The sequence below is a fragment of the Vombatus ursinus genome, unplaced genomic scaffold, assembly GCF_900497805.2.
Source record: "Vombatus ursinus unplaced genomic scaffold, bare-nosed wombat genome assembly UNPS02015255.1, whole genome shotgun sequence".
In the NCBI taxonomy this organism is placed as follows: Eukaryota; Metazoa; Chordata; class Mammalia; order Diprotodontia; family Vombatidae; genus Vombatus; species Vombatus ursinus.
This window is the reverse complement of record NW_020955033.1, coordinates 9,427,281-9,453,279: the sequence shown is the minus strand read 5'-3', so window position 1 is coordinate 9,453,279 and position 25,999 is coordinate 9,427,281. Positions and strand designations below refer to the sequence as shown.

Sequence of the window (25,999 nt, the reverse complement as noted above, 5' to 3'; positions counted from 1 at the left end):
TCTCCTTACTTTCACCTCCTAGTTTGCCTGGCTTCCTTCAAGATTCAGCTAAAATCCTACCTTCTGCTGGAGGACTTTGCTGGTTTCCTTCCCCTCTCACCAACAGTGTCTTCCCTCTGAAAATACCTTCCATTTACTATATACATATGCATGTATGTATATATACATATATATGTATGTATATAGTTATATTAGGAGAGGCAACAGGCAAGTAACTTACATACAAGATATACACACATATACATACATACAGGTAATAGATGGGGAAATCACATGTACACACCAAATATATACAATATATGTAAATAGAAGGAAATCTCAGGGACATGTTACCTCTCCCATTAGAATGTGAACTCTTGAGAGGAGGGAACATGTTTTTTTTTCTTTCTCTGCATCCCCAGTGCTTAACATAGTGTGCTTGGATCATAAGTAAATGCTGGTCGGCTGATGGACTGACTGCCATATTGTTTGGCCCCAAAGGATAGAACCAGAAATAATAGGTAGAAGTTGAAAAGAGATAAATTTAAGCTTAATGTCAGGAAAAATTCTTGATGATTAAATCTAGCCAAAAATGGAATTCAAATCAAGAAGTACGGAGTTGCCCCACACTGGAAGTTTTTAAGCAAAGGTTGGATGACCATTCATTAAGTACATTAGAGTAGGGATTCTTTTGGAGGTTGAGTGGTACTAGATGTCCACTGAGGTCCCTTCTAACTCTAGATTCAGTCATTGTAAGAAGAGAAAGGGTTTGGAACAGCTAAAGTAGGGAATGTGATAGAGTAAACAAGAAATGAATGAAAAGATTGCCTTGTGGCACTGAGAGGTCAGTTGAGGTTAGAGAGTATGAAGATGTAGTAGATGAAGTGACTTTATTTTGTCCAGCAACATTTAGTCATTCAGTAGTAGAAACAAAGGAGACCAAGTCATTAGGCCATGCAGACCCTGATTTGTCTTCTCTAGTTTTCAGTCTTATGTGTTTTCCTACTTGTCAATCAATCAGTAGACAGTATGCTATTTAAATAAGAGGATTTAGCCCTCAGATTCATATTGCTCATAAGATTCTTTAAAAAATTTATTTTATTCTGAACTTGAGAAATAAAACAAGCATTTTCATAACATAATAGAATATAAAAAAGATGAAACTTTTTTCATGAAACTGCAAATCTATTATATACAACTTGCTATTCCTTTTAAATATATAATAAAGTTATCATGTAACTTTCTTCCTTTTTTTCTTCTCTTCCCCCCCCCCACCTAGAGATGGCTACTATTAGACCCAAATATGTATATGCATGTAAAATCATTCTCTACATACTTCTATTTATCAGTGTTTTCTCTGATGTCTTCCTTCATATGTCCTTTGTAATTAATTTGGGCATTTATAATAGTCAAAATGACTTAGTCACTCAAAGTTGTTCTTTAAATAATATTGCTGTTACTGTATACAATGTTCTTTTGGTTGTGCTCATTTCACTCTTCATTATTTCATGTAAGTCTATCCATGTTTTTCTAAGATCATTGAGCTCATCATTTGTTATAGTACAGTAGTTTTCCAATATGGTCATATATCACAACTTCTTTAGCCATTCCCCAGTTAACAGGCATCCCCTCAATTTCTAGTACATTGCTATCACAAAGAGAGCACTATAAACAAGATCTTAAGATTCTTGGATGATACTTAAGGCTTCCCTGGTGCACACCTTACATGACTTCAGATTTATTAAGGCTTCATTCCATAATCCTGCTGGACTTGAAAACAGGAAGACCAAAGTTTGAGTCTTGCCTCTGACATTTACTACTTATGTGATTGGTCAAGTCACTCAATTTAAGCCCCAGTTTTCTCATCTGTAAAATGGACTATACCTATAGTAATTACTTCACAGGGTTGTAATGGTCAAATGAGTTAATGAATGTAAATTTTAAAATGTTATATCTTTCAGTAATTGTTACTGTTAATGTATCACAATTTACCATGCCCTATTGAGGGTACGCTTAGAATACAGTCAACAGTACTGCATCCTAGACAATCATTTCCAGGATTTTTGCAGATGCTCAAAATCTGTTTAGTTGGAACCGTTGTTCAGAATTGTATTCTGACATTAGCTTCTAGGTTTCTTGTGATATCTAAGAGCATGGCTACATAATGCAAATTAAATACTATTAGATCAAGATGTCTAATCCACTGCTGATAGAAGAATGAATATAACATGTCTTCATCCACTTTCACATGGCCAAATGCTAGTAAATTTTTAGGGCAGCCAACTTTGCTCAGTACTTGCTATGAATCTATTCTACCTGGAATTCCTTCATAAAGTCAATAAAACAATACAGGGCACTGGTTGTTGGTTCTTGCACTTTTCCTCTATCAGACATGTACAAAATAGTCTATGATTTAAAGCCACTTTCAAAGGTCATAATGATAAACATGAACAACATAAATACATGTGATCTCCTCAACTCTTAGCTGGATATAGCATATCATGAAACTTCTGTTTAGGGCTCATACATGTCAAACACCATACAATGATGGCAAATAACAACTAAGGTAGACATCCAAGACTGATGCTTGTGAACATTTGGGAAAGGAATGACATCTTCAAATGTAGTGGGGAAGGAATAGAATATAATGTAACTTAATATCTTGCACTCCTTTGTTAAAGTTGAATGAAGCTACAAAGAATCAGCACTGAGTTAATCCGGATAGCTACTTGGTGGAGCTATGTAAAGCTATCTGGAATTATGAAAAGTGAATAAATTTTTGTGCCTTCAAATGTTTACTTAAAAGCAGCTTTTGTATTTTAGAACATAATACATTTATCACAATGGGAAAAACAGAGTTTGTTCTATTTGGGTGAAACCAACAAGTTTTGAAGGTCACCAAGATTACAAAGATACTATGTAATTTCTGAATAACAACTGTTGGTGTGCAATCATTCTTCACTCAACAGAAAATGATGACTGAGGCAAAAGTCCTTTTTAATTCCATAAGCAGAGTCAAGCTCTATTAAGGAACAACAGAGTGAGTCTAAGCCCATCTGGTCCCTTTTCAGTTTTATGGACCATTCTTCAAAAGTGTACATCCACTGCTCAGGAAGAAAGGCCAGTGAGAAGTAAACTGCAGAAGTGAAAAGATGGCCTATGTTATCCCCATAGATATGAACTGAACAGTCTTCAGTTGAAGGGCTCAACATCAGTATGTTTCTCTATGACTCAGATTTCAGTGAAGAAGGGGAAGAAAATAACAGTGTGAAGAGGTTCCATAGTGAACAAAAGATTGATGATATGCATGCGAACACACACACCCTACTCATTTTTAACAAAAGAGATGGGGGGGCAGCTGACAAGAGATTTATGTAGAAAATGGAACAACAGTCTTTGAGCATGCACTCCTTAGTAGCATTGAGGCAAAGAGAAGGTGACAAAGAGCTTAACCCTGGGTAATCACTTCTATTTTCCATGCTATTGGAACAATTTAGGAGTATAGTGGTAAAAGATAGACAGTTTAAGAAAAAAAAGTTGAGGGAGGAGTACCTCAAGAAGACTCTGGGCTCATCAAGGCAGTGAGCCTGAGACTAGAGCATTGAGCTATGATTCCAGTATGAATGGACAACAGTCTTCCCATCAGGCTTCCTATACAACCCAACCCATCCCACTGCCTGCTGGTTAGCTTAGGTGATGTCCCGGATTGTCCCTTTCAGCAGCCTGACTGGGGTTCTCTTTTTCCTCTCCCCTTCCCTCATTACATGGGTTAGGCTAGATTTTCCCTAAAAGCTGACAAAGTCAGGACTTGATTGGCCTAGAAATAAAGCAAGACTCAAACTGTGCTTTCTTTGATGGAACTTTTTGCTGGCCTCTGACTACAACAACTGTCTTGTTAGACACTCAGAGGTATAAAAGGTACCACTCACACAAAGTCGGTACCCCTCAGACCTTGTGGATGGCCCGAACCAGGCAAGTCACCATACCTTGCCCTGGCTGACCAAATGAATTTCTATACAAAAATGAGAAGAACTATGTCACCAGAGATAAGTGCTACTGTAGATCCTTGCTATGTTATGTCTAAGTAAACTCCTTTTTGTTAACTAGTCAATGACCTATAAGAGCCTAACTTCATCCCAAAGCTGAACCTGAACTAATTGGGTACTGGTATCAGGCCTGTCCCTATCATATTCAACACGATCAAATAGTCCTGAGGACACAAACACTGGGGGGGGTGGGGGAATTTATTTTTTTAACATCCATAGAGGGTTGCTCAGAGGAGCTACCTGATAACCTGAAGAGTTTACAAGATGGTAAGAATTTGTTTGGGATTTTGATAATATCTCATTTATTGTGAAAGACATGATTGGCTTTGACTGTTTTAGACTAAGGATGAATAACTAACCACTGTTAGACACAGCAACCTTTTCGTTGCAGGCCTATAAAAGGGAGTCTTCATCTATAAATTGGTAAATTGGTCTTTTTTTCTTTTCTTTTTTTTTTTTACCATTTTTGCCTTTTTCCGCGTCAGTACAGGCCAGAAAGCAGCAGTGTCAAGAATTAACCTGAACCCTGGAGGATTTTACCATTCCCCTCCCCCCTCCCCCAAGCCATTACTTATTGCCTTGGGACAAACTAATAGCCTGAAAAGATAGCTCCTCCACCTCCAAGTCAGGGACCCAGCCTTCTCCTGGAGAATCATAAGCCTTAGCATTACCCCTCTATATATACCAAATTTGCATGTTCTGGAAACCAGCCTTCTAGATTATCCTAGACCTACAGTCATAGGAGTAATGAGGGACCAAAGCTAAATGGGGGACCCAAAACCATGGACTATTCAGTGGTACACACTATTCTCATAGAACAGATGTGATAGGAAGGGAGTTGTCGCTCCATTTTCCTTTTCCTTCTAGGGCAGTATCATAAGCTTTTAGGCCAAGAGATTCACCAGAGGGGTGGTTGACCCCTCAGCAACACCAAGTTTGTTTCCCATCTAAGGGAAGTCCAGACCACAGGGTGGTAATGAAATTCATCAGGACCACAAAAGTAATGGGGAGGGGGGCGAAGGTGGAACTCACAAGAAAAGAGAGATGCATTTTATCAACTACATTGGGATATTGTGAATAATTTATGTTGTTTTTGCATTTCATGGAGAGTAAAAGTTTTCTGAATATGGTATGCATTACCAACTCACATTGGATTCTTAGGAAGAATCAGGGGACCCTTTAAACTAACATGTAGAGATATATACATGAGATACATTCTGACAGGATGGTGACAACACAAGCCAAAAAAAAAAGTGATTGAAGTGGAGAAAATTCCTCGAGATTAGATCTAGCCAATATAAGTCCAGAGCCTGGCATGCTGGACCACTGATTACACATACATAAAATTAGAAACAGTCTATTCTTTCAATCCTATGAAACAAACTTCAAAACTTCAAGAATCTACGATTTCATCGAAGGAATTCCTTCTGCCAATGCAGACTTAAAAACAGGCTGTTATGGTCAAAAATCCAATTCATTACCTTGTAGCCATAGTTCTGGTGATGAACTTCTCATACTCCAGTTAAATTGTTACTTAGACAACATAGTCTGGTACATGGGATACTTTAGGGTTACAACTGATTTTAACCCAAGAATAAGACTTTACAGTTATTTCTATTGAATTTCATCTCACCAGATTCAGCCTAGTTCTCTAATGGTCTATCCAGATCTTTTTGGATACTGGCTGTCATCTAGCATATAAGATATCCCACCCATTTTTACAAATGAGCATGACCTCTGTGTCCTTATCCAAATCATTGATAAAAATGTTCAACAGCACTAGGCCAAGCACAGATCCCTGAATCATTACCAATGAAGCCCTCCTGCCACGCTGACCTTGAACCCAGTCCTTAGTGAAAGCTTTTCCAACTTAGCAGGATGTGTCAGAGTATAAGTTCCATGGGCATAGCTTTTCAGAACGTAGCATCACCTCTTCACAATAATGAATCCAAGTAGGTATTTTGTAGAATATATAAAACAAACTAAAAAAAAATGCAAGACTTGGAGACTGAATTAATTAGCAAGTGTCCACCACAAATGAGACAATAAAATGAACTTGTACTTCTCTCTTCCCTGCACTCTCAGCTGATTTTCAGCCTATTAACAGTTCTCTGACCTTAGTTTTGAGAGACAGTTAACAAGATAACTTCAGAGTGAATCCTGGCATCAGACAGGTACTGCTTTCTTTATTTGTCACTGAGAGATTATTTTACTTGCTGCCTAGAAATTCTCCTAAGTAAACACAACAGAGACAAAAGACAGGAGGAAAAAGGCATAGTTTTGAAATCATTCCACGCATTGCTGGAATAATTTCCTTTTTTTCATTTGCTGCAGGTAAAACTTCAAAGTCAGTCTGTCTGATTTGTATCATTACTGTTGCCATCCCTAAAAAATATTTGGAAGGTCATTTTAGACACATGGCAATTTAACTTTAAAAAATCCAGCTGGTTCAACTTTAAATTGACATTTCATTTGGGAGAAAAGCATGTGTTTCTTCTGTTTGCAAGAACAGAACTAGAATCCATGGTGAAAGCATTATATGAAGTTTCTCTCATGAAATGACCTAATAGTGTTGATGAAGAACAGGTTGTTAACAAGGCCTCTAACTCTGTCTATACATAGCAATGATTTCTGGACAAGAGCAACATATTTGAATGTTAGCCTTCTGGGAACATTATCTATCATAGGCACATGGGCACAGAATCACACTTAGAAGCAACATCAGAGGCCGAATAACCCGACTGCTTTACCTGAACAATAATCCCTTGGTTGTCTCTGACAAATGGTCATTCAGCCTTTGTTTAAATACCTTCTGTAGGGGCAGCTAGGTGGCGTAGTGGATAGAGCACTGACCCTGGAGTCAGGAGAACCTGAGTTCAAAACCAGTCTTCGTCAAAATACTTGCCACTTACTAGCTGTGTGACCCTGGCAAGTCACTTAACCTCAATTGCCTCACAAAAAAACAAACAAAATAATAAATAAATAAATACCTTCGGTGAAGAAGATCCACTACTCCCAAGGCAGCCCATTCCATTGTGGAATAGCTCTGTTATGTCATTTTTCCTGACTTCAAACTTATATTTGCTTCTTTGCAATATGCACCCAGTCCTCCTTGTTCTGCCTTCTGGGGCCAAGCAAGACAAGTCTCTCTTCCACAGGACAGCCCTTGGAGACTTGAAGAGAGCTACCATGTCTTTTCCTAAGCCTACTCTTCTCTAGACTAAACATTCCCAGTTCCTTCATTCATTCCTTCCCTTGGCGTGAATTGATGACCCTTTACCATTCTGGTCACTGTCCTTTAGGCAACTGTCTAGCTTGTAGCTCATGGAGAATTAGTTATTTCAGCTTGAAAGAGTTAAAAATTGAAATAAAGGACGTATCTTAAATTAGATGGAGAAGCATGTTTTGTATAAGAGATCAAGCATTGAGTATTGATCATATGGAATGATCTCAAGGTTCTTTGGTATCTTTCTCTGAAGGCTCTCTTGCTCATCAATGTCTTTCCTAAAATGTGGGGTCTGGTGCTGACACTGAAGAGATTCTGCTGAAACCCCATAACTAGCATTGATTCCTTCCTCTCTGCCTATTCAAATCCTTCTCTTCCCTCAAGGCCCAGCTTAGGCATAATTTTCTCCATGAAGTCTTCCCTGATCCCCCCAGATAAAAATAAGTTCACCCTCCTCAAGTTTTTCTAAAGAATCATACCTGGACTTCTTTGTACATATCACATTTGACCTTTCAAGTATCTGTGTACATGGTGGATTCAAAGCTCCTAGAAGGCCAACATTGTGCCATTTCCATTACTAAGCTCTAGGCCTTATACACACAGAGCAGACATTTTTAAACTATGTGCATTGAAGTAAATGAAAGTTGTAGAATATAAACATTCTTTTCCTGAGAGCAGTTAAATTGTCAGCATTTAATGCCAAACTGAAGTTTTCAATGCTCTCTTTAAAAAAAAATCTTGATCATTAATATCTACTGCATTGATATCTATATACAAATATCATCAATATTTAGTACAGGTAAAATTCTATTCATTAAACAATTGTTTATCAAGCTCTGCCATTCACTGAATTACCCAGAGTGGAGAAATAAGAACTAAGGGCTTTCATGGTTTTAGAGGGAAATTGAGCAAGTGTTCGAAAATACAGGCCTGAAAGACAGGGAAGAAGACCATGACTAGAGATAGAGTTGGACCTTAATTTTGTTTCACTCTATCTTCTTGTGGGTTCTGCTGCTTTAGAATTTGTTTAGAGCTATTTTTTACAGGTGTTTGGGGGGTTTGGAGGAGAGCTCAAGCAGGTCACTGCTTTCACTCTGCCATCTTGGCTCTGCCTCACCTGGACCTTAATTTTAAAGATGTGGAGGTAGGAGTTGAAGTTCTAGAGTTGGGTATAAAGAAGGAGGTGTAACACAAAAAGACCATAAGGCCAATGACATAATCTGGGGAAAGGCCACCTTTAAGGAAGAGGAAGAAAAGCCAGGAGGGGAAAAAGAGGAAGTTCTCCCCATTCTCCTCAAAAAAAAAAAACCCCTAAATATATCAGAAAATACACATTTTAAGATATACAAGAAAACCATCTAAAGATTTTTAATAATACTAGAGAAAATGTGCTACACCTTACCAACCCATTCACCCTCTCAGATACTAAAATAGATAATCCACCAGACATGCAAATGGACACTCCAGAAATTAAAATTCATGCTGCTTTCATGCCAATTTCAAAGAATTGCATGGTATATCAAGATTTGAAGGTTTTTTGGGAAATAAAATATATCTCTAATTTGCATGATTTCTTCTGTATTACATTAATTCATTTAATATTTACCAAGGGTCTACTATGTCCCAGACTTTGTGATAGGTACAGTGGAGGGGGGGGATCCAGAGTACAAGTACAGCTATGCCTGGGGTATGAGCAAGGAGAATATACGAGTTTGGGAACTTTAGGGACCAGGCAGCTGGAATGAGTCATGGAGGCATAAAAATCAGCACTTCTTGTTTCTTTAAAAAAAAAAAAAGCTGAGGCACACATGTACATAGAATCAGTAGGCCAGTGATAGCTGCCTGCTTGGATCCCCTTCCTTACTTCCACCCAGCTTAGGTTGCAAGCTGTCTTTTGGGGACAAACTCCTCCTTTTTGAGGCTTTTAAATTTTTTTTTCATTAACTAGATTTCACATATATACAAAAGAGCGTTGTGCATTAGATGTAACCAGCATTTGGAGACAAAAGCCCTGAATGCAAAGCACAGCTCTGCCTATTACTACCTATGTTAAGTAAGCCATTTAACTTCTGTGGGTCTCAATTTACTCATCTGTAAATGATGGGGTTGAACTAATTGCCTTCTAATGGCCCTTCCAGCTCTAAAAGTATGATCCTATGCATTTGTGGGAAGGAAACAAACATTTATTAAGCACCTACTATGTTCAAGGCACTATGTTAAACTAAACACTTTAGAAATAGTCCCATTTGATCCTCACAACAACCCTAGGAGATATGTTCTATTGTTATCCCCACTTTATAGTTGAGGAAATGGAGGCCAACAGAGATGATTTGCCCAGATTCACATAGTTAGTGAATGAAGATAGATTTGAACTCAGGTCTTCCCAACTCCAGGCCCAGAGCTCTATCTGTGGTACCACCCAGATAGCAAGGAATGATGGTTTAGTGTGATTTGCCTTGCATGTACTCCTAAAAGTGATATACCACAGACTCTCTGACTTGGAGAGTTTTGAGTTTAGGCTGGAGACAAGATTTTTGTTTTGTTTTGTTTTCAGATGGGGGAAGTGTGATTTTAAAGTGTAGGGAATTCTGGGTGTGATGTCTGACTCCCTATACAGATGCACATCAGAAATTTATTAGATCATTATAAATTTATAGCCTTAGCAAATTGCCTGGGACACTGAGAGGTTAAGTGATTTGCCCAGGATCATCCAGCTAGTGACTGAGGCAGGGCTTGAATACCAAGAATGCTGGGTAACCTGATTCTCTGATAAGATAGTTACTACAGAAGTTAAATAGCAAAAAGAAATTATACCCATAAGTGCCACAGGATGAAAAATTTAGAGCTACAAGCAACCTCACCTGCCATCTAGTCCAAGCCCCTCTTTTAACAGATGAGCACAACGAGGCTAAGAGAGTTTCGTTGACTTTCCCCAAGGTCACACAAGAAGCAAGGGATAGAGGAAGGTTTGGAACCCAGGTCCCTTGACTTTAAAGCCAATACTCCCAACACTGTACCAGGCCATGAAGACGATAAGAGCTCCAGGAGATCAGAGCAGACAGAGATTTTATAGTAAGCTGCAGAAGTTAAAGTAGGCATTTTAGCCAAGGTGGGGCCTTGAAGAATTTTTTCCCTTCACAATTAATTTAATTTAAAAAAAAAAAAACGAACACTGGTCTCTATTGACATCGTAGTCTTTCGAAGTGTATTTCTCCAGTTTCTGTTCAAAAAAAGAATCCAAATACTAATAACAACAACAAACATATCCAGAAGCCACATCAAAACACTTCACATTATTACCGTTAATTACTATTATTCTTCAGTTAAGAAGACCAAGTTTAATAATCAGGACAATACTATGTTGCTATTATGTAAGCAGCATAACACGATCATTATAGCAAGCATCTACCATAAAAATAAGCCCATGAATTACACTATAGCGTTCCATGCCTTGGCGTTCATTTCCTAAATTCAAAGCATTGCACTCCACAGGCCAAGATATCTCTGCATCTCCCCCTCTCTCAACCTTTCCTGCAGGGCACCTCCTCAGCCTCCGCTCCCTTAAGGGTAGCCTCCAGCAGCTGAGGTTGGTATCACAAATTCCAGAAGACAACCTCACTCCAACTCACACTCCCAGGGGCCAGGCACATTACCTCGGACCCTGAACAACGTACTGGCTGCATCCTGGCTTGCATAGACCCTCCTCTCATCCATCCCTCCTCTCGCCCGCCCACCCCACGCCCTTGCTCCAGCACCCTTTATCACGCACGCACTGAGCCCGGCCGCGGCGGTGACCACCCCCCGCACCCTGGATCTGCCAGGAAGGGGCAGCGCTGCGCTTAGCCCTCTGCAGGGGAGGGCGGGGAGGACGCGCCCGGTGACAGTGGCGGTGGCGGTGGCGGCGATGGGTCACGTGGGGCGGCGGGGGCGGAGCATCTAGGCGGCACTGGGTGGGTGGAGAAAACAAAGCCCCCAGCTGTCAGCAGAGCGAGAGCGAAGGCAACGGCGGCGGAGCAGGTGAGTCAAGTGCATTAAAAGGTCCGCGGGTACCCCCGGCGCCCTCTCCCCTCCTCCGCGCGCCCTGGAGTCGCATCCTTCTTCCGAAGCCGCCGTGCGCCGCGCAAAGGGACGGGGCAGCGGGGCGCGTCTGCCGGGGAGCCAAGCGGGGCAAGAAGTTGGGAATCGCCGCCATGGGAGCCCCGGGGCGCGCAGCCCGTCGGCCCCCGCCGGCAGGCTTCCTCCGCCCCGCTCTGGTCTCCCCGCACCTCCTGAGGTCTGGGCAGACACCCGGGCTTGCCACGCTGGCAGGAGCCGTCGGCAATGACCGGGGCTGGGCTGGGAGACCGCAGTTGAGGGTTGAGGGACTTGGGGACTTGGGGAGGCAGGATTACGCAGCACCAGTCTGGGTCCCCGGCTCCCTAGTTGCAGTCATCTTACCTGGGCGCCGGGGGAGCCTGTCATGGGGTGCGCAAAGCGCACTGTGCTCTGACCAGGAAGTCTTGCAAGGCTTAGGGACTCGTGACCCTGGAACCCTCCGGGACTCTGCTTGCGTGGGGGGTCTCTGCTCCTGCCTCTCTGTACCCATCATCCCCGCCTTGGAGTTGTCCCTTGGCCAAGGCTGGCACGGGGAACTGACGGAATCTGTGCTTCCCTGTGTGGCTGTCTATTTTAAGAGGTATGGAGGGGTGCAAGGTGGAGGGAGAAGGTTGCTCATTTTACAGGGCAGCCCCGGCATTCACCGTGCTGCTGAGGTTCCGCGCGAGTGAGGAGAGGAAATTAATTGGCTAGCTCATTAAAGTGAGAATTAAAGTGGCTCAGCTTGCTAGGAGCAGCTAGGGGGCTGTGACCAGAGCTAGTGGACTGTTTCCCCACTCACAGCAGAAGCCCCCCTCCCCTAGCTACCTTTGAAAAGGTCTCTGTCTGGCCTGAATGAATGGTCCTATAAAGCCGGTGAAGTGGGGGCATAGGACAAAAGCATGTACTCAGGGTCCTTGAGGGATTTAAGACCTGGAGTGTGCCTGTGACTTTAAGACACTGGCTTGACTCTGTATTTTGTCCTCTTCACTACGACCCTCCGCTTTTGCTTTCTGCGAGTCTTCCAAAACCATTCCGATTTTAACTAGAAGTTACAAACAACTTAAGTTAGACCAGGAAAGGGTCTCCCTCTTATACGGCTCTTAAAGTGTGCTTGAAAAATTAGTCGGACTCCTATCGTGTGAAGAGTGTCTAACATCACAGAGCACTGAATACCGTCTCCTCTTAGTCCTGACCTGCTAAACTCTCTTAGTCAGGACCTTCAGTGCAAGTGGAGTATCACTAAACATTGCAGGATGCATTTACATCAACTCTAACGATCTATGACTTTGTGACTAATTAAAATAAAGAGCTTGTCTTCCTACTCAAACACTGAGCCTATCGTTGATGGCTTCGTCTTGATTAGCATAGTATCGGCCTTCAGGCCAACTCTGAGGCTATTGAGGTATTGTTCCTGCATACTTAGGGTGTAGTAAGTTCTTAAGATTTATTGTTACCCTACTTCAAAGAGGACTTAGGGCGGCTTACAGAATACAAAGTTAAGTATTTGAGTGATTAAAAAGTACAATGGAGACCTACCTGGTGTTGTGGAAGGCTTACTTGGTTTACAATTAGGACCAGAGTTTGAATGTTGTCTCTGATACTTTACGTGTGTGACATTGACCAAGTTTATTTTTTGCTTTTGAGCGTCAGTTTCCTCATTTATAAAGGGGGGGGGATTCCTTCCACCTCAAAATGTACAGTCTTAAAGGAGGAAGAAGTAGCTACTACCAAGCACTTACGCAGATTTCCACAGATTGCCCTAAGGGAGGGAGGGGGAGAGAGAGAGAGAGAGAGAGAGAGAATGAATAATCCTTGTCTTACTAATGTGACTTATGGCAGTGTCCCTCTTTTTGCCAAAGGGGTTTTCTGCCAAACTAATTGGAACACTAGGAATGAGAGATGTGTCAGCAATACCAAGTTTTGGAAAGATTAGGGAGTGTCCCTGGACCACGTTGTGGGAGTTTAAGACATCACACCTTGAATTGGAATACTGATGCTCTGAAAGAAGATGAGCAAGTGAAAACTAGCTATGCCAAACAAAAATGAATGCTACCCATAGAATGCCTTGGAACTGAAAAACTGATGGCCTTTTTGAGGACAGTAGGACTTGACTGTTTCCCTAACTTCCTCCCTCTGCATTCTGTTTCCTGTTTAAAAGACTGAAAATTGCTATCAGAATAGCCTCCAATTCTTGCACCATTGTTGAGGAACATATAGTAGAAACTTTACATCTGAGTAGTGACTAATGTAAAGAGTTGGTGAGTTAGTAAAACCTAACAGGGAATGCACCCAAGGCAGCAGCACACCGTACTCTACTGTACTGGAGGTGGGGCTGCTATCACTGTATAGAAAGTAATTATAGCTTAAAATATTTACACATACATACCAGACTCCTTTGGAAACTACATTGTTTTTTGTTTCTTTCTTTTTTAATGTCTAGTCCTCAGTGTGTTTGCTTGTCAGCTTCTCCCTGTCTCAGTACCTTCTTAAAACTGTTTCATTTGGAACTCTTACCTGTCATTCAGGGGGAAAAGCACAGCCCAGGCAGAGTTTCCTTTACTCTGTGGGAAGCACACAAAAAAAAAAAAGATTATGAAATTGTAATATATTTCTGTTAAACCATAAGAATTTCAGTTTGATTCAGAAGTATGGTAGACATGTTGGCTTACTTCTTGTGAGCATCTTTTTTTTTTTAAGGTAAAGGAAAACTCTACTGATTGTACTATTATTGGATGGATCAGTAAATCTCACCAGTTAGGCTATTCTTCCACCTGCATATATCAGAACCTCCCCATTGTACTTTTTACTAAACTACTGGGGATAAGTAAGATAGCATGCTACAGTACGAAGAGCATTAGTTTTGGGGTTCAAAGTGGTTCTGCCACTTACTACCTATGTGACCTTGGGTATGTCACTAATTTCTCTGGACCCCATTTGAATATCTACATTGTATGGTGAGAAGGTTGGTTCATAATTTAGGTTGGTCCTCAGATAACACTGCCTTCTACATAATAGGTGTTTAGTAAAGGCTTATCTATTAATTGGTTGGTTGGTTGGTTGATGAGATGATGTCTAAGGCCCCATCTGGCACTTAAACATAGGCCCTGTAATAGGATCTATTCAAAGAGAAATTATCATGCTTGACTTTAGTCAATAATTTTAACCCACATATCACTTATTAACCTCAAAGCATGATCCTGAATTTAATATCTTTCAGTGCTCCAAAGACCATGATTTCATTGGTATGGGTACTTTTTCCATCACAAGAAATCACAAACCTTTTATCCCTTAGTAGATGATCTGTTACTGTGATTAAAAAAGCCAAAAAAACACTCAGTGATCAATTTTCTGGTTATGAACCTCTCTAGGCTGGTCCTTAGGTGATAGTTGAATAATTTTCCACTGGAGTCCTCAAAATCTTTCCAGCTTGGAATGACAGGTCAGAATTTGTGAGATAGCCTTTGAGAATTCAGGGTCATCTCTGTGATACAACGAGGCATCAGAAGAGGACTGTGGTTGGAGTTATTTAAACTCCCTTTTGGAAAAGGTTTAGGGGGGAACAAAAGGCAACTAGGGGGCCTAGTGAATATAGTACTGGGCCTGGAGTCAGGAAGACCTGAGTTCAAATTCAGTCTCAGATACTTACTAGCTGTGTGATGCTGGTTAAGCCACTTAACCCTGTTTGCCTCAGTTTCCTCATCTATAAAATGAGGTGGAGGAGAAAATGACAAACCACTCCAGTATCTTTGTCAGGAAAACCCCAAATGGAGTCATAAAGAGTGACTGAAACAACTTAACAACAACAGCAACATGAAAAAAAATAAAAGCTTATTCCATTCCTATAATCAATATATAAAAAATATGTGAACTCAACACCAAGGATTTCCACAGAGTTAAATTTTTATTTCCTTATGCTTTCCCGTTGCCTTTCAGTTTTTATGCCTCAAACCTCATCCTTTACATTGTTGCCATTTTCTAAGCCATTTTCAACTTCTTCCTTACTTTGAATGTTTTCGTTGAACTTGACAGCTTTCGACTCAAATCACTTTTAATCTCATCCTTGGGATTTGGAATATAGCATTTCACGAGACCATGAAGCTAGATGAGACTTCAGAAACCATCTTCCTCATTTTCCAAATATCGAAACTGAGGCACAGGGGGAGTAAGTGGCTGGTTAGTCTATTGTCTCACAGGTAAGTAGGTGTCAAAGTGTGGATTTGAACCTAGTTTTTTGACTTTAGAGTAATTGTTCAATTGTTCTTTCTACAATATAAAGATAATTTCATTGAGTTTGGGGCAACATCGGATAGCGATGGCTCCCGATGTCCTAGTACAGCCTTTGGTAAGTCACTTAAACTCTTGAAGCCTCAGTTTCCCCATACAAAAATGAGAATGTTGGAAATACGGTCCCATCTAGTTCTATATCTATGATTGCAAAGGAAGAGAAGTGACCTCCACCCAGGTACCTGAGGACAGAGTGGATTTCCACAGCAGGGGAATGAATTTAGCTCTAGGTTTTCTGAAAGCTAAGGTGAAAAGTAATATGGTTTTTGTCTTGCTAATGTCACTTTTGGTAATATTGGGGGAGGTGGGAGGGCAAAGAAGAAACTATTTTTCACTTCACCCTGATATCCCAGAAGGTATTATCAGTCAAATAATATCCTCTTCCTCTTTCTTCATTTATTCCTGCTGTTCTCCAGGTAAGATCCTCCCTCACTCTTTGCTTTTTTGAGATATTCAAACCTGCTATATTTTTGGTAGAAGGAACTTCTGGATAAGGAGATTCTCACTATCAGTGCAAATTGGTACCTACTCTGCAATTTATAGTTTTAGAGTGTTGACTGGGGCACTGAAAAATTAAGTGACTTGCTGAGAGTCACATGGCCAGTACATGTCAGAAGCAGGACTTGAAACCAGCTCTTGCTTCCTCTGTCCTCCAGCTTTTTACCACCATGATGGGCTGCGCCTTCACCCCCTTGTCCCCTACCTTAATCCCACTGAAAAAAAAAAAAGTTAAACTAAACTTTATTACGTGAAATTAAATTTGCTCCAAAATTTTAAAGTTAAGCTATTGGGGGGGGGGGGGAACACTGGGGCACTCATACTCATTATGTTACTTGTCATGAAAGAAGATTAAGCAGATTATTGATTACTATACCTTAAGATCACTTTTCACCTACTTTCACTTCTTTTGAATTTGTTATTATTGTTGTTCAGTCATATTGGACTCTTCATGAGCCCATTTTGAATTTTCTTGGCAAAGATACTGGAGTGGTTTGTTATTTCCTTCCCCAGCTCATTTTACAGGTAAAGAAACTAAGGCAAACAGGGTTAAGTGACTTTCCCAGGGTCACACATCTACTAAGTGTCTGAGGCCAAATTTGAACTCTGGTCTTACTGACTCTGGGTCCAGCTCTCTGTATACTGCACCACCTAGCTGTGTTCTTTTGAATTTAGCAGTTTGCAAAATTATATACGTATATCCTGGTAGCATATACCAATTCTGTTCCTTCCCAAACCACCCACAAATAACTTTCTCATTATTTTGGTGATACGTAATACAGTATGTACAATCAGGCAGTAACAGAAAAATTTCATAGCATCATGACTTTAGAATTGAAAGGAACGTTAAAGATTAGATAGTCCAAATACCTCATTTTGCTGATGAGGACACTGAATTTCAGAGTGGTTAAATGATCACACAAGAAGTTAGTGGAACAGTGTGAATTTGAACACAGCCCCTTGACTACAAATACAGCAGCTTTACCATCATGTGTCCCATGAATATGCATCCTATATGTATAGAACTATTTCCTCTTTGGACAAGATATGAGCTGAATTTTACTTTGTACACTCCCTATGGGGAAAAATTGCTTAGCAAATGAAAAATAAGCCAGTTTGGAGGGAGAATGTTTGCTCTAAGGAGGGTGGTGTAGTAAAAAAACACACTAAGTCAGACCTGGCTCTGCTGCTCCCTAGCTATGTGACCATGGACAAATCATTTTGTCTCTCTGAGCCTCGGTTTCCCCGTTTGAAAATAATGGGATTAGGTGGGCTGGTTCCTAAAATCACTTCCAGGTCTAAAGTCTTTGTGAAAAATACATGTCTTTTATAATATGCATTTACAAGTGCTTTTATAAGCTGTCACTATGCTAATTGCAAGCCATTATCTATTCATTAAATCAGAAACTCTCAGGACTTCAAACTAAAGTTACAAACTGTTCCAAAGAAAAGGTACAACATATAATGGTAATAAAATGACATTTAAGAAAAAAAAAACTCTGCAATTCATCCTTTTTACTGATTCATATTGACCCTCCCTCACCAGTGAGTAATCCAAATTGGTGCCTCTGATTAATCCAAATTAGTGATCCTCTGAACTTTAGTCATTGAAGTTTAAGATTGGAGGATGTCTGGCTCTGATATTTCAATCTGCTAATTCAACAGAATGTGAACAATAAATATATAACACGTGGGAGGAACAAAAGAATTTTACTTAATCAAAATTTATCAGCACATTTGCTTCCAGAGAAATTTATTTACAAAGCCACATACTAAAAACAGCTTTTTATTGTTGATGTGTTTTTGTATCTTAAGGACAAAACAATAAGATTCTCTCTAGACTCTCCCTCTGCTCCATTAATTCCAATGCAACACACTCAATTTATTAAAATGGCTCAACACTATTTTAAAACATTAGTCCTCAATATTTCTACCTAGTGATGACACAATTAATGTTTCTGAATTAAATATTCCTATTACAGCTCTTCTAATCCCACAGATAGAGTGTTTGCTTTCCTGTCTCTTCAGTTGTGTATTAATTTGTAGAAGCAGCAGGTTGGTTTCCTAATTTAAGTGGTTTGGTCAGAAGGTAAATTTCTAAGCCTAAACAAATACCAATAGCTGCAACACCAACTCATAGAAGCCTAAGGCATCAATTCCATAACTCTAAATTTTGGAAATATGTATCCTTGAAATAATTTTAACTAAACAAACTTATTAAGAGTTGAGAGCTCTCTCTGACCTTGTAACAATGAAGATTACTCTTCTTCAAAATTTATGCAAAACTATAGAATTAAGATGATTTGTAAAAAGTCATATATAATTATATGTGTGTTAGAGTTAGAAGGTGAATTCTTTAAGAGATTGTTTCATTCTTTGTACTTTATTTGTATCCCCAGTGCCTAGCATTGCACCCAGTACATAGTAGGTATTTAAAAAGGATTTGTACTATTGTTAATCAATCAGCAAACATTTATTAAGCACTTTCTATGTGCCAGGCACTGTGCTAAGGTTTCAAAAAGAGACAAAAGACAGTCCCTGCCCACAAAAATCTCACAATTTGATGCTGCATTACAAGCAGTCAAATTTAAGTTTAAACTAAGGAAAAACTTCCTGACCATTAGAGCTATGTAAAAGTGTTATAGGCTGTTTAAAACTTTTGCACAACTTGAATGGTTAGAGATGCTACAGGTCTGCAGGGTGGATGACCATTTGTCTCAGAAGTTGTAGATGGGATTTTCATTCAGCTATAGGTTGAAAGAGATAACCTCTAGAGCAGGCCTGCACCACCTGCACCCGGCCAGAGCTCGCAAAAAATGTAGAGGAAAACATCTCCTATATTTTTCCAGGGTTATCTGAAAGTCTTTGGCTGGCCACAGGTGGTGCAGGCCTGCTCTAGGGCTTCTTTCAAGTCTGAGCTTCTGATTTTTCTCTAGAAGTATGTAAGTAAATATTTGGCACATTGACATCTGGAGAAACTGATTTGCTAGCTACAATAAATGGTTGAAATGCACCATTAAGTATGAGAACCAGCTGTAATCAATCAATAAGCATTATTAAACACTCTATGTCAGGCCATGTGTTAGGTGTTGGGGATACAGAGACAAAAATGGGGTAGCCCCTACCCTCAAGAAACTTACATTCTACTAGGGGAAAGCAGCATGTTCACAGAGTATAGAGTAGGAGTAGGGATAGGGACTGGACCTGTTATTTCATTGATATAGGGAACTCCTAGATCAGGAAAATCTATTAATTCACATTAGCACCCTTTCCAAACTTAGGGTCTTAAGAGAGTTGCCTAGTACACTAAGGAGCTGTGACTTGCCCAGAGCCACCACACAGGCTGTATGTCTAAGAGACAGCCTTGAGAATAATTCTTCCTGGTTTTTTTGAGGTCAACTTTCTACTCACTGTACTACACTATCATTCATACACATACACACAAGTATGTATACACACTGACATATACATATATATGTGTGTGTATACATACGTGTGTGTATGTGTACATACACACACATATATTCAATCATGTCCAACTCTCTATGACCCCATTTTGGGGTTTTCTTGGCAAAGATACTAGAGTGGTTGGCCATTTCCTTCTCCATCTCATTTTACAAAGGAGGAAACTGAGGCAAACTGGGTTAAGTGACTTGCCCAGGATAACACAGCTACTAAGTGTCTGAGGTCAAATTTGAACTCAGGAAGAGGTGTCTCTTTTCTCTTTCTCTGCCTCTCTCCTTGTGTAAGATGAGTATGCTATTCTGGAGAAGAGAAATTCTAACAAATGTATTAAAGCAAATTTAGCCTGTCATTGTTTGAAAGGTTAAAGTTAAGAACGTATTTTCACAATTTAGAGCTGAGGGATTCATGATATAGCCTTCCATGAGTTAGTGTTACAACTGTCAATGTTTATTCCAGAAGTTTTATTTTGATTGTACCACTTAAATTCATATAAAAATTTGGAAACTAATTTACCACTGTTGCAACTCAATATTTTATTTTTCCAAAAAGAACATATTTTATCTTAAGGATATGAGATCACAAACTGATTTTTACTTAGTTTACACTTTGACTGATGACATTCAGTAACTTGATAGAAAATAAATACAATCACTAACCATAGTCAAGAGTTATTCCACATTCTGTTTTAGATAGATTTTTGAGACTTCTGAATATTCAAGGGAAACATGGGGATTATGTTAGATTTAAGGTAGTCATTAGTTCATTTGCCATCTGTACAACCTCTGTAAATATTATTAAACAAATATTGCAGAAATTGGCAAACTCCTAGAATAATTTCATTGATAAGAACTTATTTAAGATGACTTGAAGAGGTGTCTTTACAAAACTTCCTTCTGTTAAAAGAACTTCCACTTTTTTACATCCTAGACTGTTGGTTTTAGACTACTTGATAGTTCATAACCATCTCTAAGGGTTCCTTTAAAATAGGGATTCTTAGCTTTTTTGTTGTCATGGACCTTGTCTCAGAATAATGTTTTTGTTTTAAAAGCCACCAGTCTAGAACATAAAACATAAAATACATAGAAATATTAAAGAAACTAATTATGTTGAAATACAGTTTTCAAAATTTATTTAAAACAAAATTTTAAAAAAAGTTCTTGCACTCCAGGTTGAAAAAAAAAAGCCTTCTCAATGATCCAAAAAAAAGAGTCCTACACCAAGAAATTTTTTTATCTATAAATAAATAATTGATTCAATCCAAAATAAGATTTGAAAATCTACAGATTGGTTTAATTTTATTCTCAACATTGGTAGTAATGGAATATAGATTATTTTGTTCTAAAGTAATTTAAGCCAATTAATGTAGCTCAGGAAGAAATTTTTTAAAAAACGGCTACTAAATAGAACACCTACCATGGCCAGAATGGGCGTTCAGGTGCAAATTGAAATAAAATTAACACTCCCCTCCCTCACAAAATGTAGATTCTAACAGGTTTTCACCCTCTAGCTAATAGAACTTTTTAGTCTTATAGAGTTGCCTGGGCATTGACGAGTTAGATAATTTGCCCAGGGTCACAGACCTACTATGTGTCCAAAGAAGGACTTGGATCCAGGTCCTGTCTTGAAACCTGGGAGGCTAGCCTGTACTCAATGCAGTGGCTTCTCTCTGATTCTAGGTACACTAAGGAAATGCAACTGCTTTTTGTCTAATGAAAAATAATAAATCAAAGTAACCTGAAGAGTAATGGCAGTTTCTCCCAATTTAATAATAATGCATGTGTAAATATGCAAAAAAATCACATAGGAGCTGGCAGAACCAAGGGACTGGGTAGTCTGCTTTTAAATTTTTGAGACTGCTGTTAGTATGTTAAGTAATGATAATTACTGACATTGATGTAACATTTTTAAAGTTTGCAAAACGCTTTATCTTCTCTAAGCCTTAAAACAAACCTGTGAAGTAGGTACTATGGGTGTAAGCAGGCCTCTTTTATAGTTGTGGAAAGCCATGCTCAGAAAGGGTATGCGGCTTGCTAGTAATTGACAGGAACTAGGCTTGAACGCAGATTTTCTTGACTTGTAGTCCAGTGCCTGTGTTTCTAGCTCACCACTTTTCCTAGGCAGCCTGGAGGAATGGGAAACTTGCTTGATTTTGAGGAGGAGGACTTGGGTTCAGATCCAAATTCTGCCACTTTTTTTTTTCTTTTTAGGCAATTGGGGTTAAGTGACTTGCCCAGGGTCACTCAGCTGGTAAGTGACAAGTGACAAATCTGGTCTGAGGCCAGATTTGAACTCAGATCCTCCTGACTTCAGGGCCAGTGCTCTGTCCACTGAGCCACCTAGCTGCCCCAAATTCTTGCACTTTTAAGCAAGACATGTAACCTCTCTGAGCCTCAGTTACCTCGTCTGTTAAATGAGAGATGACCATTACTCTCTCTGCATCTCTGAATATGGGAATTGGGGAAATTGCCCATTAATTTATTTTGTAGGAAATTCAGAGCATGGATTTTATCCTTTCACAGATTCTTATAACAGCATAACTTTACAGAATAATCTTCAATAACACCTGCATTTTTTTGTTGTTGTTCTTTTCAATTCAGTAAACATTTGTTCATTTCAATTCAGTAAACACCTACTTATGTGCTAGGCACTGGTGAAACTGAGCTAACTACATTGACATTTAATTTAAAAAAAAAAAAAGGTAAAGCCGATGCTTATTTTAATTTGGTATGATGTCTAAATATTCGTCAGCAGCAGTATCTGTGGGTAGATACACTTTTCTGATTGGGCACATCAAAAAATTTTGGCCAACTGGCATCACTGTCTCCTTGCTCTCAACCTCTGGTCATGTTCAAAGTCAGTTCTGCTGTTACAATGAGACGGATGTGTATTAGAAAAATCAGACATAATTTTTAAACCCCCGTTTAGAGATCAGATTGACACTTAGTCACAAAGCCTTTAACTTGGTCACTCTTTCTGGCACCCAAATTTATTCTTACCAGTCAACTCAAATTGTATTGGCTAAGTCCACATTTGCTAATACTGATTCTTTTTCCACCTCCCCAACCCTGTGGGGAGAGCAACACAAACATCATTGAAAAAGGCTATGTTTTACACACACACACACACACACACACAATTGCTATGAAACATTTAAAACAGTAATTGGTGAAAGGAGTGACCGTTTAATTTATTTGGGACCTACAATTTGGTTCTCTTTAGTTTAGTCTGACTCTTTTAGGGGCTACATATTTAGAGTTGTATAATGTTAGCAGTGAAAGGGAATTGAGTGAAATCATTTAGTCCAACCCACTCATTTTAGTGATGAAGAAATTGAGAGCCAGAGAAGGTAAATGATTTACCTGAAGACAGGAACAGAGAATCCAAGTCTCTTGACCCCCAAAGCAGTCTTCTTTCCACTATGCCATAGTGCCTCTCAAACCCCTCTTAGCCAGGTATTCAATGCTTCTCAAAAAAACAAGACTCATTTTACCTTTCAAACTCCATTTTAATTGACTTTTAAAAAAATCAGATGAGAATATTGAGCTCAATGTTGATGGGGCCTAAAAATGGAAGGGATTTGAGAGATGATCTATTTCAATCTTTTCATCTTACAAATCAGCATAATGAGGTATTGAGGCCCCAAGAGGTTGAATGATTTGTCCAAAGTCACATAGGTTAGTAGAATAGTCAGGAATGAACCCAAAGTCCTCTAATTCTTTTGAAGGGGAGAAACAGTAGAGTAATTTCCATATTTTGAGTTTGGACCTATGGTTTCACCGTTATAGGGAACCCTTTCCACTGATGCAGAATTGCATGTGTTCTCCAACACGTAGTCTTAAAAAAGTTGATTGTGCCAATGAGAGGTTACTTAAGTTGACCAGACTCATAGATCCAGTGTGTCTCAGAGGCGAGGCCTGAGCTGGAGTCTTCGTGACTGCCAGCCTAATCCCAAATCGACTCTACCATGCTGCCTCTTCTCAGACTCTGCTAATTTAAATACCTATTGGAGTTTTGCATTTTGTGTGTGTGTGTGTGTGTGTGTGTGTAAACTGAGGCTGCCTTAAGCACAGCTGCCCAGGTGCTTAAGCTGTGCACAAGGTCTTGAGCATAGCTGTATTATAGATAAGATTGCATATAGTGCTCAGTGTAGCGCCCAGCTCTGAAGTCTCCCTTCCTTGTAGAAATAGAGTGAATTGTTCCAGGCTTCCAAACAGTGAATTCCTTGTGGCCATACAGTTGCTCCTATGAATTCTAATTACAGCCATTCTTTCCTCCAAAATTTTGTACTGTCTGACTTCTTAGTAAATATTTATCAAGATCAGCCACATAAGTATACCTGTATTCTTTGAATTTCTCAGAACCATTTTTAAATTCTATGAAAAATCACAAGACTATAAATGATCATCATTCTTAAATTATTATATTGTAGATAGGACAGTGAAAATTTCTTGTGCCAACAGATACTTTTTTTTTTATTTTTGGCTTTCAGAAGACACGAATATCTCAAATTTAAATTGCGTTTAGGATCCATTGAAACTGAAAAGTATAGCAAATTCGTTTGTGTAAGTAGCAGTCTTTTCAGTTTGTGATACATGTACCCATCTCAGATGCACTGTCTGCGTGACCCTCTGCAAAACACTAAGTACTCCAGGCAACTCCAGTCCAAGACTTTTAGTTATAGGGCAGGTGCGGGCTTGTGTTGGTAGAGGGATTTTCTGCACTGGAAGTTACCTATTCCAATGAAATCACAGATCTGCTCTAAAAGAGAAAAAAAAAAGACTAGCCCAAGGACTTAAAGCAACAACTTTAGGATATTTGAGTATATGCCATTGAATTGTAGAATTTTAGAGCTGGAAGGGACCTTAATCATCTATCTGAAGACCCCCTCAGTTTATAGATAAGGAAACTGAGTTAACAAAAAGTTGCCCCAAATCACAACCTAGATAGTGACAGAGTTAGGAGAAGAAACCAGGTTTCTTCTTGTCCTTCAGGCTAAAATTCTAGAAGGAATTTGAGGGATTACTCTTTCTTCTCACTGTAGGGGCCATTGAGCAATTAGTAATTGAAAGCTGCAGCCTCACATTAGGAGACCAAACATTGCGCTTGAAATCAGAAAATTGTTATTCAGTTAATTCAGTCAATTCCAACTCCTCTTGACCCCATTTGGGGTTTTCTTGTCAAAGATATTGGAATAGTTTGCCATTTCTTCTCCAGCCCATTTTACAGATGAGGAAGCTGAGGCAAACAAAGTTAAGTGACTTGCCTAGGGTCGCACAGTCCTTAAGCATCTGATACCAGATTTGAAGTCGTGAAGAGGAATCTTCCTGACCTCAGGCTGGGTACTTTATCTACTGTGCCACCTAGTTGCTTAGAATCAAGAAGGACTTGGGTTCAAATCACACTTCAGATACTTTCTGGTTCCATAACCTTGGGCTTTATCTCTTTGTGCTTCTGTTTCCTTCCCTGTAAAATGAGAGGTTTAGACTTGGTTGTCTTTAAGACGTCTTCCAGCTCTATAATCCCAAGTTGATCTTGAATGAATAGCATGAAACAGCACAAGAAATATAACTGTGTGGGGCAGTTAGGTGGCGCAGTGGATAGAGCACCGGCCCTGGAGTCAGGAGGACCTGAGTTCAAATCCGGCCTCAGACACATGATACTCACTAGCTGTATGACCCTGGGCAAGTCACTTAACCCTGATTGCCTTGCCAAAAAAAAAAAAAAAAGAAAAAAGAAAGAAATATAACTGTGATGTTTGTTAACTATTAGATCCTCATAGAACTGTCCTCTTCCCTCCCCTTACTCCTTCCTCCTCCAGCTATGGTGAAAGAGGATAGAATCATGTAATAGCATAGACTCCTAAAATTTTGGGAAAAAATAGGATCTTAGCGAACAACCTCCCTGCCTTATGTTTGATGAAAATATGGCTTCCTTCCTGAACTCTGAGATACAGGGGGTCCTTATCATTCAAGAAATAAGAAAGTGGGGGCAGCTAGATGGCACAGTGGATAGAGCACCAGCCCTGAAGTCAGGAGGACCTGAGTTCAAACCTGGCCTCAGACCAAACACTTGACACTTACTAGCTGTGTGACCCTAGGCAAGTCACTTAACCCCAATTGCCTTAAAAAGAAAAAGAAAAGAAAAAACAGAAATAAGAAAGTGCCCATGCCAGAGGCATCCCTGCCCCTTTGTCTCAAGAGGGAACCTCTTGAGCTCCTGGATAGTGATTATGCATGGCAGTTAGGAGGTGCAATGGATAGAGCTAGCTGGGCCTGGAGTCAGGAAGACCTGAGTTCAAATCCAGCCTCAGACACTTATGAATTGTGTGACCCTGGACAAGTCACTTAACCTCTTTGCCTTAATCCACTGGAGAAGGAAATGGCAAACCACTCCAGTATCTTTGCCAAGAAAACCCCAAAAGGGG

General features: G+C 39.7%; 1 protein-coding gene across 2 annotated transcripts in view; it reads left to right on the top strand.

Annotated features, from left to right (window-relative positions):
• The first annotated feature begins 11,201 nt into the window (after nucleotides 1–11,201).
• Nucleotides 11,202–25,999, top strand: part of LOC114031713 (microtubule-associated protein RP/EB family member 2) — a 193,017-nt gene continuing 178,219 nt past the window's right edge. Inside the window, exon 1 of one of the 2 annotated variants that reach the window (XM_027846871.1) lies at nucleotides 11,202–11,268. The gene's annotated coding sequence lies outside the window, so the exon portion shown is untranslated. The remainder of the gene's footprint in view (nucleotides 11,269–25,999) is intronic. The other variant, XM_027846870.1, reaches the window with a different exon arrangement.